At 38.1% G+C, this 20630-nt stretch overlaps 1 pseudogene; it reads left to right on the forward strand.

Moving 5' to 3' along the window:
• Positions 1 to 19103: 19103 nt before the first annotated feature.
• Positions 19104 to 19806, forward strand: LOC107402722 (large ribosomal subunit protein eL27 pseudogene; annotated as a pseudogene).
• The last annotated feature ends 824 nt before the right edge of the window (positions 19807 to 20630 follow it).

Genomic DNA, 20630 nt, shown 5'->3' on the forward strand with positions numbered 1-20630 from the left:
TACCTTAAAGAGGAAATAAAAACTTTCCTTAAAGAGGAAATGAAAAACTCCCTTAAAGAGGAAATAAAAACTTCCCTTAAAGAGGAAATGAAAAACCCCATTAAAGAGGAAATAAAAAACACCCTTAAAAAAATGGAAGAAAAAACGAACAAAAAATGGGAAGAAATCAAATCAAGCCAAGAAAAAGCAATTAAACAGATGAAAGAAACATTCCAAGATCTGAAAAATGAATTTGAGACAATAAAGAAAACACATGCTGAGGGAATGCTGGAAATAGATATCCTGACTAAACGAAGAGGAACTACAGAAACAAGCATAACCAACCGATTGCAAGAGATGGAACAGAGAATCTCTGACACTGAAGACACAATAGAGAAAATAGATTCATCAGTCAAAGAAAACACTAAAGTCAAAAAAGTCGTAACACAAAATGTCCAGGAAATTTGGGACACCATGAAAAGACCAAACCTAAGAATAATAGGGATAGAAGAAGGAGAAGAATACCAACTCAAAGGCACAGAAAATATATTCAACAAAATCATAGAAGAAAACTTTCCTAACCTAAAGAAAGAAATACCTATGAAGATACAAGAAGCTTACAGAACACCAAATAGGTTGGATCCAAAAAAAAAAGTCCCCTCGCCACATAATAATCAAAACACTAAACACACAGAACAAAGAAAAAATATTAAGAGCCGCAAAGGAAAAAGACCAAGTAACATATAAAGGCAAACCCATCAGAATAACACCAGACTTCTCAATAGAGACTATGAAAGCTAGAAGATCATAGACAAATCTCATGCAGACACTAAGAGACCACGGATGCCAACCCAGACTATTATACCCAGCAAAACTCTCAATCACCATAGGTGGAGTAAACAAAATATTCCAGGATAAAACCAGATTTAATCAATACCTGTCCACAAACCCAGCCCTACAGAGCACTAGAAGGGAAAATCCAACCCAAAGAAGCTAAACACATCCATGAAAAATCAAGCAATAGATAATCCCACACCAATATACACCAAAGAAGGACAAGACAACACAACCACAAAAAATAACAGGAATTAACAATCACTGGTCATTAATATCCATCAATATCAATGGTCTCAACTCACCTATAAAAAGACACAGGCTAACAGAATGGATAAGAAAACAGGACCCATCCATCTGCTGCATACAAGAAACACACCTTAACTTCAAAGACAGACACTACCTCCGAGTAAATGGCTGGGGAAAGGCTTTCCAAGCAAATGGACCTAAGAAACAAGATGGTGTAGCTATCCTAATATCTAATAAAATAGACTTCAAACTAAAATCAATCAAAAGAGAACAGGATGGACATTACATATTTATGACAGGAAAAATCCACCAAGATGAAGTCTCGATTCTAAACATTTATGCTCCAAATACAAAAGCACCCACATTCATAAAAGAAACACTACTAAAGTTTAAAATGCACATCAAACCCCACACATTAGTAGTGGGAGATTTTAACACACCACTCTCACCAAAAGATAGATCTACCAGACTGAAACTTAACAAAGAAATAAAGGACCTAACAGATGTTATAACTCAAATGGACCTAATAGATATCTACAGAATATTCCATCCTAACACAAAAGAATATACCTTCTTCTCAGCACCCCATGGAACCTTCTCAAAAATTGACCACATGCTTGGACACAAAACAAATCTCAACAGATACAAAAAAATTTGGGACACCAAGAAAAGACCAAACCTAAGAATAACCTCCTGTATCTTATCAGACCACCATGCCTTAAAGTTAGACCTCAACAACAACAAAAATTATAGAAAACGCACAAACTCATGGAAACTGAATAATGCCCACCTGAAACATCAATGGGTCAAGGAAGAAATAAAGAAAGAAATTTCCTAGAATTCAATAAAAATGAAAGTACAACATACCCAAACTTATGGGACACTATGAAAGCAGTGCTAAAGGGAAAATTCATAGCTCTAAATGCACACATAAAGAAGATGGAGCAATCCCATACCAATGAATTAACAGCACAACTGAAAGCTCTAGAACAAAAAGAAACAAACTCACCCAGAAGAAATAGACGCCAGGAAATAATCAAATTGAGGGCTGAAATCAACGAAATAGAAAACAAGAGAACAAAACAAAAAAAATCAATGAAACAAAGAGTTGGTTCTTTGAAAAAATCAAGAAGATAGACAAACCCCTAGCCAAATTAACCAAAAGACAAAGAGAGAGCACCCAAATTAACAAAATCAGACATGAAAAGGGAGACATCACAACAGACAATGAGGAAATCCAGAGAATCATCAGATCATACTTCAAAAACCTGTACTCCATAAAAATGGAAAACAAGGAAGAAATGGACAATTTTCTGGATAAATACCACATAACAAAATTAAATCAAGACCAGATAAACCATTTAAATAGACCAATAACCCCTAAAGAAATAGAAACAGTCATCAAAAGTCTCCCAACCAAAAAAAGCCCAGGACCAGATGGTTTCAGTGCAGAATTCTACCAGACTTTTAAAGAAGAACTAATACCAATCCTCTTCAAAGTGTTCCACACAATAGAAACAGAAGGAACACTACCCAACTCTTTTTATGAGGCTGCAATTACCCTGATACCCAAACCACACAAAGATGCAACAAAGAAAGAGAACTACAGACCAATCTCCCTCATGAACATTGATGCAAAAATACTCAACAAAATATTGGCAAACCGAATCCAAGAATACATCAAAACAAGCATCTATCACGACCAAGTAGGATTCATCCCAGGGATGCAAGGATGGTTCAACATATGAAAATCAGTCAATGTAATACACCATATAAACAAACTGAAAAAAAAAAAACACATGATCATCTCCTTAGATGCTGAAAAAGCCTTTGACAAAATCCAACACCCCTTCATGATAAAGGTCTTAGAAAGATCAGGAATACAAGGAACATTTCTAAACATAATAAAAGCAATTTATAGCAAGCCAACAGCAAACATCAAATTAAATGGAGAGAAACTCAAAGCGATACCACTAAATTCAGGAACAAGACAAGGCTGTCCACTCTCCCCATATTTATTCAATATAGTACTAGAAGTTCTAGCTAGAGCAATAAGACAACAAAAGGAGATCAAAGGGATACAAATTGGCAAGGAAGAATTCAAACTTTCACTATTTGCAGATGATATGATAGTATACATAAGTGACCCCAAAAACTCTACCAGGGAACTCCTACAGCTGATAAACTCCTTCAGTAAAGTGGCAGAATACAAGATCAATTCAAAAAAATCAGTAGCCCTCCTATACACAAATGATAAAAGGGCTGAGAAAGAAGTCAGAGAAACATCACCCTTTACAATAACCACAAATAATATAAAATACCTTGGGATAACACTAACTAAAGAAATGAAGGACCTTTTTGATAAGTACTTTAAATCTCTAAAGAAAGAAATTGAAGAAGATATCAGAAAATGGAAGGATCTCCCATGCTCATGGATAGGTAGGATTAACATAGTAAAAATGGCAATTTTACCAAAAGCAATCTACAGATTCAATGCAATCCCCATCAAAATCCCAACACAATTCTTCACAGACTTGGAAAGAAAAATACTCAACTTTATATGGAAAAACAAAAGACCCAGGATAGCTAAAAGAACCCTATACGATAAAGCAACCCTTGGCGGCATCACCATCCCTGACCTCAAACTCTACTATAGAGCTATAGTAATAAAAACAGCTTGGTACTGGTATAAAAACCGACATACGGACCAATGGAATCGAATTGAAGACCCTGACATTAATCAATGCACATATGAACACCTGGTTTTTGACAAAGGAGCCAAAACTATACAATGGAACAAAGAAAGTACCTTCAACAAATGGTGCTGGCATAACTGGATGTCAATATGTAAAAGATTACAAATAGATTCATATCTGTCACCATGCACAAAACTCAAGTCCAAGTGGATCAAAGACCTAAACATAAATCCAGTTACACTAAACTTAATAGAAAAGAAAATAGGAAGCACTCTTGAACGCATTGGCACCGGAGACCATTTCGTAAATAAAACACCAACAGCACAGACCCTGAGCACAATGATTAATAAATGGGACCTCTCAAAACTGAGAAGCTTTTGCAGGACAAAAGACACAGTCAATAAGACAAAAAGACAGCCAACAGACTGGGAAAAGATCTTCACCAACCCCACATCTGACAGAGGATTGATCTCCACAATATATAAAGAACTCAAGAAACTAGACATCAAAGTACTGAACAGTACAATTAAAAAATGGACTAAAGAGCTAAACAGAGAATTCACAAAACAAGAACTACAAATGGCTGAAAGACATTTAAAGAAATGCTCAACATCCTTAATCATCAGAGAAATGCAAATCAAAAGGACTCTGAGATACCACCTTACACCTGTTAGAATGGCTACGATCAAAAACACCAATGACAGTCAATGTTGGAGAGGATGTGGAGCAAAGGGAACACTCCTCCACTGTTGGTGGGAATGTAAACTTGTACAACCACTGTGGAAATCAGTATGGCGGTTTCTCAGAAAATTAGGAATCGAACTACCTCAAGACCCAGCCATCCCACTCTTGGGCATATACCCAAGGAATGCTGATTCATATCATAAAGATACATGCTCAGCTATGTTCATAGCAGCACTATTTGTAATAGCCAGAACCTGGAAACAACCTAGATGCCCATCAATGGAAGAATGGATGAAAAAAATGTGGTACATATGCACAATGGAGTACTACTCAGCAGAGAAAAACAATGAAAGCATGAAATTTGCAGGCAAATGGATGGAACTAGAAAAAAATCATCCTGAGTGAGGTAACCCAAACCCAGAAAGACAGTCATGGTATGTACTCACTCATAGGTGGATTCTAGATATAAAATAAAGAACAATCAGACCACAACCCATAGAACCATAGAGGCTATATATATATATATATATATATATATATATATATATATATATATATATATATACCATGGAGGTCCTGAGGACGACTGTGGCTTATAATAAATTTCAGTTTTACTCAATTATTGAAAAAAAAATAGCCAAATGAATGGAAACACATGAACTATGAACCAAAGGCTGAGGGGCCCCCAGCTGGATCAGGCCCTCTGAATAGGTGTGACAGTTGATTGGCTTGATCAGTTTGGGAGGCAACTAGGCAGTTGGACTAAGTCCTGTGCTCATTGCATGAGTTGGCTGTTTGAAACCTGGAGCTTATGCAGGGACACTTGGCTCAGTCTGGGAGGACCTCCCTGGACTGAGTCTACCATGTTGATCGCAGTCCTCAGGGGAGGACTTGTCCTGGAGGAGGTGGGAATGGAGGGTAGGCTGGGGGTAAGGGGAGGGTGTCAGAGGGGGGAGAATAGGGGAACCCATGGCTGATATGTAGAACTGAATGGTATTGTAAAATAAAATATATATATATATATATATTTAAAAAAAAAGAAAAAAAAAAGAAATAAAGCACTCTGACCTTCCTAAAAAAAAAAAAAAAAAAAAAAAACTGATTGGCCAGTAACCAGGCAGAAAGTATAGGTGGGTCAAGCAGATGAAGAGAATTCTAGGAAGAGGAAGGGCTGAGTCAGCAGTCATCAGCCAGACACAGAGGAAACAAGATGACAAGGCAGAACTGAGGAAAGGTACCAAGCCACATGGCTAAACATAGATAAGAATTATGAGTTAATTTAAGTATAAGAGCTAGTCAGTAAAAAGCCTGAGCTAATGGCCAAACAGTTATAAATAATATTAAAACTCTGAATGATTATTTTATAAGTGGACCGCAGGACTACAAGGACCTGGCAGAACTGGAGAAACTTTCTAACTACGTGAAACTGCCCCACCCGGGGCCAATATTTTGTCCACAGCCATTGGAAATAATTCATTAACAGTTCCCACGATCTATAATTTACCATTACATGGGCAATACCTTAGGAAAAAAAATGTTTAAGAAAGTAAAAAAAAAAAAATTTGCCTTGTAGGGGATTACAAATTGCTCCCAAAAACACAAAGAGGAGATTCTATTAATTACCTAGCATATAAAATAGGTTTATAAAAAATTCAATCCCAAAATGTGAAAATTATGAGAGATCAATTGCAGGCTCTTAATGACTTACAAAAAATGCTGGGAGACATTAATTGACTATGGCCCACAATTGGATTAACAACTCAAGAACTAAGTAATTTATTTCAGACTTGACAAGGTAACAAGAATTTAAATAGTCCAAGAAAATTATCAGCTGAAGCTGAGAGAGAATTGGCTCTGGTAGAGAAGCAATGACAGGATGCAGCCCTTGGATCCAGAACTCGAATGTATCTCAGTTATTCTACATTCTAACTGTTCTCCTACTGGAATTCTTATGCAGAGAGAAGATAAGATTTTGGAATGGATATTTTTGCCATACAGAGAAAAAAAACTAAAGACCCATGTAGAAAAGTTTTCTAAATTGATTCTAAAAGGAAAATTGAGATGTCTTTATCACAGACTGGGAGACCAGCACCCCTAAATTACTCCAGGGTTGTAAATAGAAAACCTCAGAGTATCAAGGATTTAAGAAAAAATCCTTTTCTATTTAAAGGCTAGACTTTTTCTATCTGAGGATTAGAAATAAGTTTCTATCTATCTGACTGGTAAAATGAGGAAACACACCTTTTCTGATGATAACTTTCTCTTTTACTTCATTTTTAAAAATGGTTTCTGATTCTTTCTGTCTCCATACAGCTACATATCTCCACACCGCTTCATACAGCTACATATCTTTACATACATACATCTTTTCACATAACTACACATCTTCCTTTTACATACATTTCTCTTCTCCATCTCTCTTCTATACAGTTTCATCTTCCTTGCCTCCATACAGTTACAAATCTCCACACAGCCACAGCTAAACATCACATTGATATAGCTTTCTCATCATACAACATTTTACACAGTTCCTAGGCACAGCTCCTCTACATAGCAGCAGCTCTTTCACACATCTCTCTCTCTCTCACACACACACACACACACTCACTCACACATCTTTCTTTTACATTATTCACTCACTCTTTACTTACTTTTTAACCACTCACTCCCTCATACTTCTCTCATGCTTCTTCTTCATCTCTCACTCAACACACACACACACACACACACACACACACACACACACACACATACACACACACACACCACTCACATTCTGCATCAGCTCTCACATAACTCTACACAGCCGTCTCTCTCTGCACCACAGCTGCCAAACTCACAGCCAAACTCTGGACAATTATAAGTTACATTTTCAGGATCCTAGCAATTCTCACAACACAAGATAAGTCATGCAGTTTCTTTTGGGCTAGTAATGTCACATTGATCCATGCACATAGCTCTAAGTTGGTGAGGTAACCCAGACAGTAAACAATTGGCTGAACCTTGAGTGGTCAGGGTACATGCAGAAAGAGATCTACTGCAAGGAGCTATATCTCAGTGTAAACAGCCTGGCCTTGCTTAACAATAAACAACACCTAGAAATTAGTCTTTGTGTTTCTTCTGTAGGGGTGGCTTAGTCTGTTACTAATTTGTTCTGAAGTTTAAAGTTAGCTGTCTTTGAGACTGAGAATATTGTCACTTTCCTGTGTCAGTAAAAAGAATATTCTGGTATTATTTCTATGCATCAGAATTATATAGTTTAAACAGAAATCCACAGCTAAATGTGTGTCCAAAGATATAATATTTTCTTGAGATAAACACACAAGCAGTGGGAAAACACTCATAGCTGTTTTAAGGAAAGAAATGCAGTAGCACATGAGAAAAATAACAGACAGGAACAACAGATCAATAACAGTTAGTAATGCCACAGCTTTTCCAGGCTCCCCACTAAGAAGTTGTATATCTGGTGGGTCAACTTGTCAAACACTAGTTGTCACCTGCTGTATTCTCCCACGACACTTCATCAATTAGTAAGAACAGACCCAACAGAAATTGTAGTACCTTTTACTTGCTGAAATTTCCTCTTTATGGGCAGAAAAATGAACATTTACAAAGAGTTTTCAGTAATTTTTGAGGAGAGATTAGCAACAAATATCCCCAAAGCAAGAATCAATGGGTCTTCCTCACATTGTGTGGGGAACACCAATGTCTGAAGCCCCTATATTCTATACTGATGTAAATAAATCAGAAAAGACAGGTTATAAATCAGGAAATTTAAGTAAAGTGGCTCAAAGCCCTTATGATTCTATTCAAAAGTCAAAATTATATGCCATTCTCATGGTATTAGATTTTCCAGACCCTCTTAATATAGTTACTGATTCTCAATACACAGAAGGAGTTGTTTTACATATTGAAATCACTAAACTTATTCCTGATAATTCATAATTAACTTTGTTATTTATCCAATTACAGAAAATAGTCAGAAATAGAAATCATCCCCTACATATAATACATATCAGATCCCATACAGGTCTATCAGGCCCTCTAGCACAAAGTAATGATAAAATTGATCATCTATCAGTAAGAAATGTGCTAGATGCTTGGAATTTCATTAAAACAAAACCACGATGTTAATAATAATGTTTTAAAAAGGAATTTTCTATCACTTGGCAACCAGCCAAGGAAATTATAAGGAAATGTCCTACTTGTTCTTTGTATAACCAAACTCCATTACATGAAGGAATTACCCCAAAGCTTACTTAAAGAAATGGAATTTGGCAAATGAATATAGATATTCAGCATTTCAATGGGCAACTACTTTGAGTTCTGAAAAGGCTGATTCTGGTATTACACATATTAGAAGTTATGGCTATCATGGGAATACTTGTATACATTAAGACTGACAATGCTCCAGCATATGTCTCTAGTAAAATGATAGTTTTTTTGCATATTACAACAAATCATGTGATAGGTATACCACACAATCCTACAGACAAACAGTTATAGAAAGATTTCATCACACTTTAAAAGAAATGCTTAATAAACATAAAGGGGTAATAAAGACCCCTAGAGATAGACTTCACAATGATTTATTGACTTTAAATTTTTTAGATGCTAATAAAAAGGGAACAGCAGCTGTAGAAAGACAATGGATAATAGAAAAAAAACCTGAACTATATCAGCTGATATACTTTAAAGATGTGTTGACCTCAGAATGGAAACTAGAATATGTGTTATGTTGAAGAAGAGGTTTCATTTTGTTTCTACAGGAAAAGAAATGTTATGGATACCATCAAAATTGATAAAGATTTAATTTGAACAGGAAAGACCTCTTGATTAGGAGAGACTATATTTCATCAATTGACATGGCTATTCAATCTGACAAAAGGAAAAACTCACTGAAATTAACATCAGAGCAGGTTTATATTTTTTTGTCTTTCCGGGAAAATAAAAACATCCAACTGAGGAATTTAAAGACCTTTAGACAAATGAAGCATCAAAAAAAGAAGGGAGAACCATCCAGGGAAAAAATTACCAAGGAAAGGAGTAATCTGGCCTAACAGTATAGAATACTTCCAACAGGGTAAATTCATAAACCTTTCAAAATGTCTGTTTTTGCTGATCTCTATAGACATGTTGAGCAGGTGGTCTTTATGTAGGTCTGACTCAATTTTTAAAAAAGTAAAGCTGGCTTTGGAGTTGGAATGTGAATCTGTCCTTTTCAAAACCCAAACATGTTTGTTAAAAGAAAAATAAAAGTCTCTGTCTTATATCAGAAGGGCTACCTGGTATGGGACAAAAGAAAACCAAAATATAAGGACTATTACATTGTTACTAATCTCGTACCCCTCAGATTTATTTAGACTCTTTAAAACTTTTCATAAGGTATAAATACTATCTCAAAATTTAAACTTTCTGTTTTGATGTTAATGGTCTTATAGAGTACTAACCAATTCTAAGCTTAGGTTTCATGTATCTTCCTGTATGTGAGTTCAGGCTTGAGTTGGAAGCAGATATTTAGGAAATTAAGCCTGTGTGTCCTGGATATATTTAATAGATCATGGTTCTTTAACTTCCCCAAGATTTATAACCTTTGACATTTAATATGTTTAAGTTATCTCCAGAGTATGATAAACAGTCCTCACAGTGACCTCTGTAGTCTCCAAAAGCATGATGATGCCCCACAACAATGATTCTACCTGGACTGTGGTAATGCTGATAAACACCACCATACTAAACTGATAAACACCACCCAAAGATCAGCTTTGGATTACAAACTGCCCAGGACAATTCCAAGTTGACTAGCTGAGATGGTCCACTCTCATGCCCTACTCCAACCAGGACTTCAAATAAGCCCTATACTTTCCCATTTGTCAGAGAATGGCAACAAATGGTGCAGCTAGCTCTCCTGGGACTTGACCATTGCTGTACTTTTTCCGGGGTCCCCTAGAGATTCCGTCACCCACAAGACAGCAGGAAGTAATTTTAAGAACACAACACCCACATTTCCAAGAGGTGAGTTGGATGTTTTTTTGGCCTTTCACTGAGTTATGGATATTTGTCATCATGTAGGGTGGTTGTTTACAAGTCGTTATTGGGTATGATCAGAAAAACGGCTAAACAAAAGAGATTAGATTCAGGGATCTCATTCTGAAAAGAAAAAGGGAAGATATAGAAATGATAGAATAAAGGGGTAGATTATTGAATCTACTTTTGAACTAAAAAATAAACTACTAATCTTAAATACTTTATATTTTTATGGATTTTTGTATGGTACAAATTTAAGGTTATTTTTGTTATACTGTATATATGTTTCTACTTCTGTTTAAGATATTTTTGTGGCCGGGCGGTGGTGGCGCACGCCTTTAATCCCAGCATTCGGGAGGCAGAGCCAGGTGGATCTCTGTGAGTTCGAGGCCAGCCTGGGCTGCCAAGTGAGTCCCAGGAAAGGCACAAAGCTTCACAGAGAAACCCTGTCTCGAAAAACCAAAAAAAAAAAAAAATATTTTTGTATATTGTTACAAATTTAAGGTTATTTTCCTTATACTGCACATTTGTTTCTATTTTTCTTAAAGTATTACCTATACAGCTTGTTTAATTATGCAACATGAAGTTTTAGTCCTTGAAAACTACTTAGAATAATAAAGAAATACAGATTAATAGTCACCCATAACTATCAAATTTATAGTCGTGTTAGTTAGGTTTTCCAGATCATACAGAGATATATTTCAGGTAGATAGGTAATCTTCAAGCACTTCAAAGACCTACAGAGTATGGTATTTAAAATGTTTTAATAGCTTAGACTTTTCTTGACATAAGACACATCTGCTCCTGGCAGCATTGAACTACTTCAAAAAAGGATAATGGCCATTGAAGAAACTCCATATGGAGTTTGTTTTCTTTGTGACAAAAGCTAGCCAGAAGAGCTATAGGACTCTGTAGGGCTAAGGGTCCTCACACTTGAGGCCTCCGGCATGAGGCCAGGACAGGGCACCACCTGCTGCTGCTTCTTGCTGTGTCAGAGCAGAATGCCATAGGACTGCAAAGGTGAGTGCTGGAAGTACTCCTTCCTCCACACCACTCACAAGCCAGCCCGGTAGAGCAGCACTATCCCAGACGTGGATCTCACTCAGTGTGGGCTGCCATTATCAAATACCACAGACTGAGTAGCTGGACACAATTTAGTTCTTACAGTTCTTAAAACCAGAAAGCCCAAGGTTGGGGAGCCAGATGGTTGGTTGTCTGGTAATGTGGTGGTATTGTGTTCCCCTAAATATTGTGCATGCTAATAAACTTATCTGGGGTCAGAAAATAGAACAGCCACAATATTAAACATAGAGGCTAGGCAGTGGTAGCACACGCCTTTAATCCTAACATTCCTGAGGCAGAAATCTGTCTGGATCTCTGTGAGTTCAAGGATACATTGGAAACAGCCAGGCATGGTGACTCACACCTTTAATCCCAGAAAGTGAGCCTTTAATCCCAGAAAGTAATGGTAGAAAGCAGAAAAGTATATAAGGCGTGAAGAGCAGAAACTAGAAGCATTTGGCTGGTTAAGCTTTTAGGCTTCTAGCAGCAGTTCAGCTGAGATCCATTTGGATGAGGACTCAGAGGCTTCCAGTCTGAGGAAACAGGATCAGCTGAAGAACTGGTGAGGTGAGGTCAGCTGTGGCTTGTTCTGCTTCTCTGATCTTCCAGCATTCACCCCAATAACTGGCCTCAGGTTTGATTTTATTAATAAGAACTTTTAAGATTCCTGCTACAGGTAAAGAATCTTGTTTCATTTGCAGGTGGTCACTTTCTTAAGTCCTTACATAGTGAAAGAAAGGAAATTCTCTTTCTCTTCTAAGGCCACACTTCTATCAGATTAGTATTTCCCTTTATGACTAGGTTTGACTGATAATGTCCTAAAGATCACATCTCCAGAGACAGCCACCCTGAGTGCTAGGTTAGGGCTTCATGGCATTAACTCGGTGGGGAGGGGCACAAGCCCGCCCCAGGTAACATATTTCTCCAGGTCATCTCAACTCTCAGTGTCTCTGGAGTGCTTGTCATTGTCTGCAGTCATTTTAGATGTAAGGACTAAGACTTTGTGTGTCCCATTTGTTGCTGGTCACTACCATCATAGAATTACTAATGGAACATTAACTTGGCCTGGAAAAATACTTACAGATAAGGCAGGAAAATAGACAGAAAATTCATTTGTCTTTTTTTTTTTTTTTTTTTTTTTTTTGAGACAGGGTCTCATGCTATAGTTCAGACTGGCTTTGAATTCAGTATTGCAGCCTCAGCTTTCCCCAAACTAAGGATAATCCTTCTGACATAGCCTCACAAGATCTGGGATTTTATTTAGATCATGGAAAGTTATTATATCATATACCATATGACACAGTTCGGAATGTTTTCTAGAAATGTAGGATATTCTTCAAGCAATGGTTCCTGGTAGGTAGAAAAACATACATCCTGGTCAAGATTTACATCAATGTTTGAAGCAGCTTTATTCACAATACCTAAAAACAACAAACAGCCTAAATCTGTCAACTGTTGAAGAGAGAAACTTGGTTTAGCTCCTCTTGTGATGGTTCAGGAAATTCCATTTTGTACCAGGCTTTCCTGAAAGATGACCTCCTGGCAACCTGCCCCCTCCCTCAGAATCGCATAACTGCTGTGAAATGATTAACCACTTGTTCTGGCTTCTGTAAACTCACTTATCAGTGTGTGCAGGGGGAATGAGGTAGTTCCTCACACAGCTGCAAATTCTACAGGAGTGACGTGATTGTGGCCTTCACCTTTAAGAGCCCTCCCCTCACCTACTTCCGTGTGGCACATCTCTGATCTGGCCTTAGAAGCCGCAGCCCTGCTAGCAGTTTTAATAAATTTGACTAATTATAATCTGTATTGAGTCTAGTCTTTTCCCAGTAGTCTTAAACTCCGTAACACTCCAAGTGTCATTTCTCAGCAATAAAAATGAACACACTTGTGTCCCACATTCCAACAGGGTGAAAATCTAGACAAAATAAACCTACAGTGACTGGAAGCAGATTGGTTGTTTCTGAAGACAAAGAATGATGGGGACTCCTCACTGTAGGGCATAAGGAAACATGTCAAGGTAGTGAAATATTTTGTATCATAATCATAGTGGCTGAGACTGCATATATTTGCCAAAACCCATCCAGTTTACAATTAAAATTGGTAAAGTTCATTGCTTGTAAATTATACCCCACTAAAGCCAATAAAAAGATGAATTTGCAGGGGCTGGAGAGATGGCTCAACAGAACACTGGTGCTTTTCAGGAGAACCAGAGTTCAGTTCCCAGCACTCACATGGCAACTCACAACTTTCTGTAACTCCAGCCCCAGATGATCCCATGCCCTCTTCTGGTACTGTGGGTACTAGTCATCACATGAGGCACAGATATTCATGCAGACAAAATACCCATACACTCAATAAAATTTTTAAAATGGATTTGCAAATGCAAAATTACTCTAAATGGCTACAAGAGAAGCGCAAGAAAAGGAAATGTAAGACTGATGCCACAAACTGAGCCTGCACTGTGTCTTCTTCCTTTCTTTGGCGGTTACTGTTTCTAAGACATTTGAGATGAGAGTCATGAGGTAGGACTGTTTGGGATAGACTCTTACCCACGGGTTATTGCAGCTTCCCTTGCATGTACAAGGGAACAATTTTCCCTCCAGGAGGCCCCTGAGTGTTCTACTCCAAGCAATAAATTCTGATGATCATCACTTTCTTTTAACCTCAAAGTTGTTACTGCAAACAAGAAAATAGACTTTGGGTCATGCAGTCTTGGATCAAATAAAGTCACTGCCACTTACTGAGTTGAACTGTGCCTGTTATTAAGTTAAAGCCTGGGTTGGCATCTTCTGATGACTGGAAATAACAGAATGATCTCACAAAGTGACCTTAAGCATTTGCCAACAAGCCTGCCATTGCTAAGGAGCAGCAGGTAACAGTGTTAGGTTAGCTGGTGAGACTGTGAGTTTAAATGGATTTAGACAGTCTGTGGCTGCAGGTAGACCAGGCACCAACAGCCTTCCATCAATCAGTTTCTCTTGCCCCTCTGGTTATTGGTTCCCTGTGACAAAATGCCTGACCAGAGCAAGGTAAGGAAGGGAAGCTCTATTTGTCGCACAGTTCATCATGCCCAGAAAGGTATGACTGCAGCAGCAGGAAGCAGCTGGTCTTACTATGTCTTCATTAGGAAGCAGGGACATGAATGCTGGCACTCAGCTCCCTTTCTGCTTTATAGTCCAGGCCCCGAGCCCATGGAATGGTGTTGCTCTCATTTATAGTTAAGTCTACCTACATCAATTAATTCAATCTAGAAAATTCTTACAGACATGCCCAGAGAGTGGTTTCAATGGTGAATCTAAATCCCACCAATTTGACAATCAGGATTAACTGGACACTTGGGTATCAGGAGGTAGAACACAGCCCAGGTGCATTCTATACACATGATCTAGTCATGCCTAAGAAATGCCGATATCACTGCCCTTACCTAGAAAGAGGCTGCTGCCAAAATGCCTACTGTGACCTTGGCCAAGATATATTGTATTTGTTACTTGAGATGTTAGCCAACATCCTCTGGCAGGTGAAGGTGAAATTTTCATCTTCACTGCCCTAAAATACAAGGAGGGAGAGAGAGAGAGGAGGAAGAGGAGGAAGAAGCATAGGGAATAAGGTTAGGGACACAGAGAGAGAACGAGATCAGGAAGAAGAGAGAGACTCACCTAGAATATTAGTGTATCTGAACAAATTGTTGATGTTTAGCCATGGAAAATCAGAGAATATTCTCCCATTAGGATCAAAGGAGAAAAATGAATGCAAACTATTGAGCTCAATGTTTGCCAAAAAGTAATTCCAAGTAAATTCTGATAGCACTGATATTGATAATTATGAAGCATCTGCAAATAGAGGCGTATGTTTGGGGGTTTGTTGTTGTTTTGTGTGTATGTGTGTTTTTGTTTGTTTGTTTTTAAATATTAACATAATTTTTATTGATTCTTTGGGAATTTCACATCATACATCCCAATCCCACTCCTTTCCCAGTCCTTCCCTGTCTGCCCTCCACACTTGTAGCCTCCCTCCCCAAAATATTTTTTTTTAAAGAAGAAAAACCACTTTTCTCCTCTATCTGTCCCAGCTCTCCATCACATGTTCATTTGTCACAGTGGCCTTGGGAGCTGTGATGTGTCATGAAGTATATCCTTTTGCCCTAACAGCTTTACTTGCAAATGTTCATTGCAATGAGTTGTTGGTCTGATTCAAGGTCTCTGGCTTCTGCAACACCATCAATACTGGCCCCTCACTGAAACATCTCTCAGATATCCTGCTGTTGCCCTGAGTCATGGAGATCCTGCAGCTGTGCTTCTGCAGGACCTGAACCTTCACATGCCCAGCAGGTCATAGGACAGGTAGATATTTGGGTGGGCCAACTCAAAACTCTAGATGTGGGCCTGGGTGGTAGTTGAGTTGGTCAGTTTAGGCCTCCATTGGTACCACCCCCTCAGGCAAGGGTCAGGACCAGCTCTCCCTCACCCATGCCATTGGGGCTAGCCCTCACACATGGATTATGAGGGGTAGGGCCAACTCTTTTGTGCTGCTTGTTGAGGGGGAGGGCAGTTTTCCCAGGGCTGTTGGTGGTCTTGGGACCAGCTCTCAGTGCACATGACACTGGGGCCAATTTTCCTGGGCAAGTGGGGGTGAGTTGTAGCAGTACTTTTTCATCAGGACCACCAACCTGCACATAACAACTGAGACTTATTATCAATTATGAACATTTAGCCTTTTACTTAGGCTTGTTTCCAACTAGCTTTTATAACTTAAATTAACTCATTTATGTTAATCTATGTTCTGTAATGTAGCATTACCTATCTCCCATCTTGTACCTCTCATTTCCTCTCTATGTTCTGTAATGTAGCATTACCTATCTCCCATCTTGCACCTCTCATTTCCTCGCCATGTTTCCTGACTTCTCCTACATGCCTAGATTCTATTCCACTTCCTTTTTCTCTGCCCACAAGTCCCACCTATACCTCCTGCCTAGCTATTGGCCATTCAGCTCTTTATCAGACCTATTACAGCAATATATCTTCACACAGTGTACAAATATCCCACAACATTTTCCCTTTATCTAAATAAAAAGAAAAATGTTTAACTCAACCATAGTAAAACTACATACAATAAGAACAATTCTTATCAGGTAAGAATTACATTCACACTGCCCAGTCCACTTGTATTTGGCATATTTGGAGAAAGCACTCTATTATCTATCTTATCATGACGAGTTTAAAGTTTTATATCTAAACCTTTTTCTATAATAACTTGTATTACCATCCTAAAACTATCTTTTTAGATCTAAAAACACCTTCTTAAATAAATAACATAAGCTTTTGTTTCTCAACCTTATAATCTTTATATCTCTTACGTAAGGGTTTTTTTTCTGAATTTGGTAACAAAGAAAACTGTATACTATCTAGTGTTCAATCCCCATTAGAGATCCAAGAAGGATATAATATTACCTGAGTAAACATGAAATGAAGAGCAAGCAACTTCTAAAACAATAAAAATGACAGAGACATCTGGCTGCCTAGATAGTCATTCAATGTTCCTCTGTAACATTGGAGCATCCATCTTTGGCCTACAAGCCTAGAATATCTGACAGACTTTTCTCTGAATCGGGAATTTTAAAGGACTGTCCTATCTTCTTTTGGCAAATTTTGGCAGTTGCTTTCTTTTGTGTCCTGCTTGCTCTGTTTGGACAACATAATTAGCAGTCAAGGCAAAGGCAGTTTGTGGCCAAAATGGCTAGCTTTGCCACATTGAAAGCAAACTCCATATGGAGGTTCTTTGGTGCTCATCATCCTTTTTTGAAGTAAATTGGTACTGCCAGGAACAGATGTGTCTCACTGTCACGAAAACCCTTTGGCATTAAAACATTTTAATGCCATATTCTGTATGTCTTTGAAGTGTTTGAAAACCACCTATCTATTTAAAATACGTCTCTTAAAAACATACCTGGCATGACTGTAAGTTTATTGTTATAGGTGACTAACTACTAACCTGTCTTTATTAAATAGCTTTCAAGGACTAAAACTTTATATTACAATTTTAAATGAGCTGCATAGGTACAACACCTTAAACAAGAATAGAAACATACATACAGTATAACAAAAATAACCTTAAATTTGTATCAATATACAAAAATCCATACCAATGTAAAATATTTGAGACTAGTGGTTGCTCAAAAGTAGACTCAACAATCCATCCTTTTATCTCATCATTTTTATACTATATTCCCCCTTTTCCCCTTCAGAAAGAGATCCCTGAATCTAATCTCCTTTGTTCAGCATTTTTTCCTGGCCATGACCAATAACAACTTGTAACCCCCACCCCTAAAACATGAAAAACATCTATAACCTATCAAATGACCAAAAACCACCTACCCCACCTCTTGTGAATGTGGGTATCGTGTTCTCTAGATTGCTTGTTATTGTCTTGGGGTGACAGCATCCTTGGAGAACCCTGAGAAAATTGAGATAATGGTCAAGTCCTGGGAAAGCTAGCTATATCATATGTTGTCCAGTCTCTATGTAATGAGAGAGTGTAGGGCTTATCTGAAGTCCTGGCTATAGTAGTGCATGAGGCTGGACCATCTCAGCCAGCAGCTTTGAAGTTGTTCTGGATGCAGAATACTGAGGAAACTGTAACAGAGGCATTCTAAGAGGCTGGATTACTTGGGCTACTTATTTTTATTGGTATCTGTTCCTTTTTTTCTGAAAACACACAAATGTTTAAAGGTAACATACATATCTACATTAACACAAGAATGGATTGTATGGTGTGCACAAGTCAGTTAAAGATGATTTTTTGTTTTATGTTTGAGCAGGTAAAAGACATCTTCACATAGAGCCTGTTTTCATTATGTGCAGGCTGCTTATCTGCAAAGTTCCTTAGTCTCCCAGTGAAACAGATTTTACAGGATGGTTATAAGTTCAGACCAGAGTAGCAACAGTGCAAATCACTTTAAAAGAATAAACAAATTAACTATTCCTTTAGTTTCACATTTACAAATTCTATCACCAAGACTTCCTCATATTGTCTTCCCAAGAATCCACGTCACATCTCTCAGTCTCTGCTCTCCTCCTTTTCCTCCGCTACTTCTCTCTGGAGTGGCCATCTCACATCTTGGTGCACTGAGGATTGCCTGGAGAGGTTGTTCAGACAGGGATCACTGGCCAACATGGCACAGTTCCTAGTTTAGAAGAAATGAAACAGAGCATGAAAGTTTGTTTCATTTTCTCTTCTGTTTTCTTTTCTTGTGGTTTTGAAATAGGGTCTCAAGTAGTTCACGCTGGCCTCAAACTTAATGCTTGAACTCTGAGCTCATCTTCCTTCTATGCCAGGTGTTTAGGATTACAGATGCATACTACTCTGCCTAGCTAAGTCCTGCTTTCCTAGTAAGTGCCCAGATGACGCAGAAGCTAGTCTTGAGGACACTTTTTAAAGAATATTGCTTTGGAGCTAGGAATAGACTCAGTGGGACAGTTTTTTTGCTAGAATTCACTAGGCCCTGGATTTGAACCCCATTCCTGCACACAAAAGTCAGACTTTCCTTCTGGGTCCCTGCTACTTGCTGTTGAAATGGGCAAGTTCATGAAAACTGGAAAAGTGGTCTGGTCCTGGCTGAACACTGCTCAGGACACAAAGCTGTCATCATGAAGGACATTAATGATGGCACCTCAGACCACCCTTACAGCCAGTGGCTGGAATTGACTGCTGTCCCCAAAAAGTGACAGCTGCCATAGGCAAGAAGAAAATTGCCAAAGAGTCAAAGATTAAGTCCTTTGTGAAAGTGTCTGACTATGATCACTTTGTGCCCACAAAGAACTCTGTTGATAGCCCCTTGAACAAAACTGTTGTCAACAAGGATGTCTTCAGAGATCCAGCTCTGCAACACAAGGCCAGGAGGAAGGCCAAGGCTAAGCTTGAGGAGCTATGCAAGGCAGGGAAAAACAAGTGTTTTTCCAGAAGCTTCAGTTTTAGGTATATTTTTGTTTCCATTAGTAATAATGATAATAATAATAATAATAATAATAATAATAATAATAATAATAATAAACACTCTCTCCACACATCATAAGAATGAACTGAGCATAGTAAAACATTTTTAGGATCCTGGCACTCAAGAGGCTGAGATAGGAGGATTGTGAGTTCTAGGCCAGCCTTGGCTAAAATACCCACATACTTTAGAACAACAAAATCTTTTCCAAGGCTTGAAGAGAGCAGCTCCCCTTCTCTTTAATTTTGGTATCAACATTAGGGGTCACAGTGCACTGCAAGTACTCAGCAGCTTTTGTAGTCCACCTCCTACTGTGATATCAGTGTCCCCACTGAACGTCTTGCTGGAATTTAACTTCCATTGCCGCAACATTAAAAAGGTGTGACCTTTAAGAGGTAATAAGGTCTGTTCTCATGAACTGATTATATAGGAGTGAATCAGTTTTGTTGGGTTTGGTCGCTGGTAAAAAAGATAGGTTTGGCACACTTCTCAGTATATTGCCCAGATACTGGGGCTATGCTCTGGAATTTCCCAAGTCCCATACCTCAGAATAAAGTAGACATAATGTGTCAATGTCTTGGGGGGAAATATGGAAAGAAAAGAACATTGCCAAGCTAGGAGAAGCAAACTGTAAGGAATATGATGTGTGGTGAGTGTCACAAGAAAACAGAAACCAAGCTGAATTCTCAAAACCATAGCAGGAGAGTCAGAGACACAAGCAGGCTAGGGAAATGGTCCTGAGCCAAAAGTAACTCATGTATGATGGATTAGCTGGAATCATGAAGAGAAGAACAAAAGTTAAAGAAACACATTCAATGCCTGCAAATTAACTAGAGAAAAATGGGGAAAGCACATTGGATATAACCACAACATATCAATTTTTTTGTATGACAAAATAAGTAGTAAATGTGGTCTGCTTCCCAATTCAGAAAAATATATAGTCCTTGGAAAATATGTCTAAGTATAATTAAAATAACACAAAATCCTAATCTTTCCATTCACAGATAACTATTACAAATTGCTATATTCTCTCCTATTTTTAAAATAAATGATTTTAGTATTTTTCACAAATAGATTGCAGTCATTAATTACATTGCAGGTAATTAAAT

The sequence above is a fragment of the Peromyscus maniculatus genome, chromosome 2 (assembly GCF_049852395.1).
Source record: "Peromyscus maniculatus bairdii isolate BWxNUB_F1_BW_parent chromosome 2, HU_Pman_BW_mat_3.1, whole genome shotgun sequence".
NCBI classification, from domain to species: Eukaryota; Metazoa; Chordata; class Mammalia; order Rodentia; family Cricetidae; genus Peromyscus; species Peromyscus maniculatus.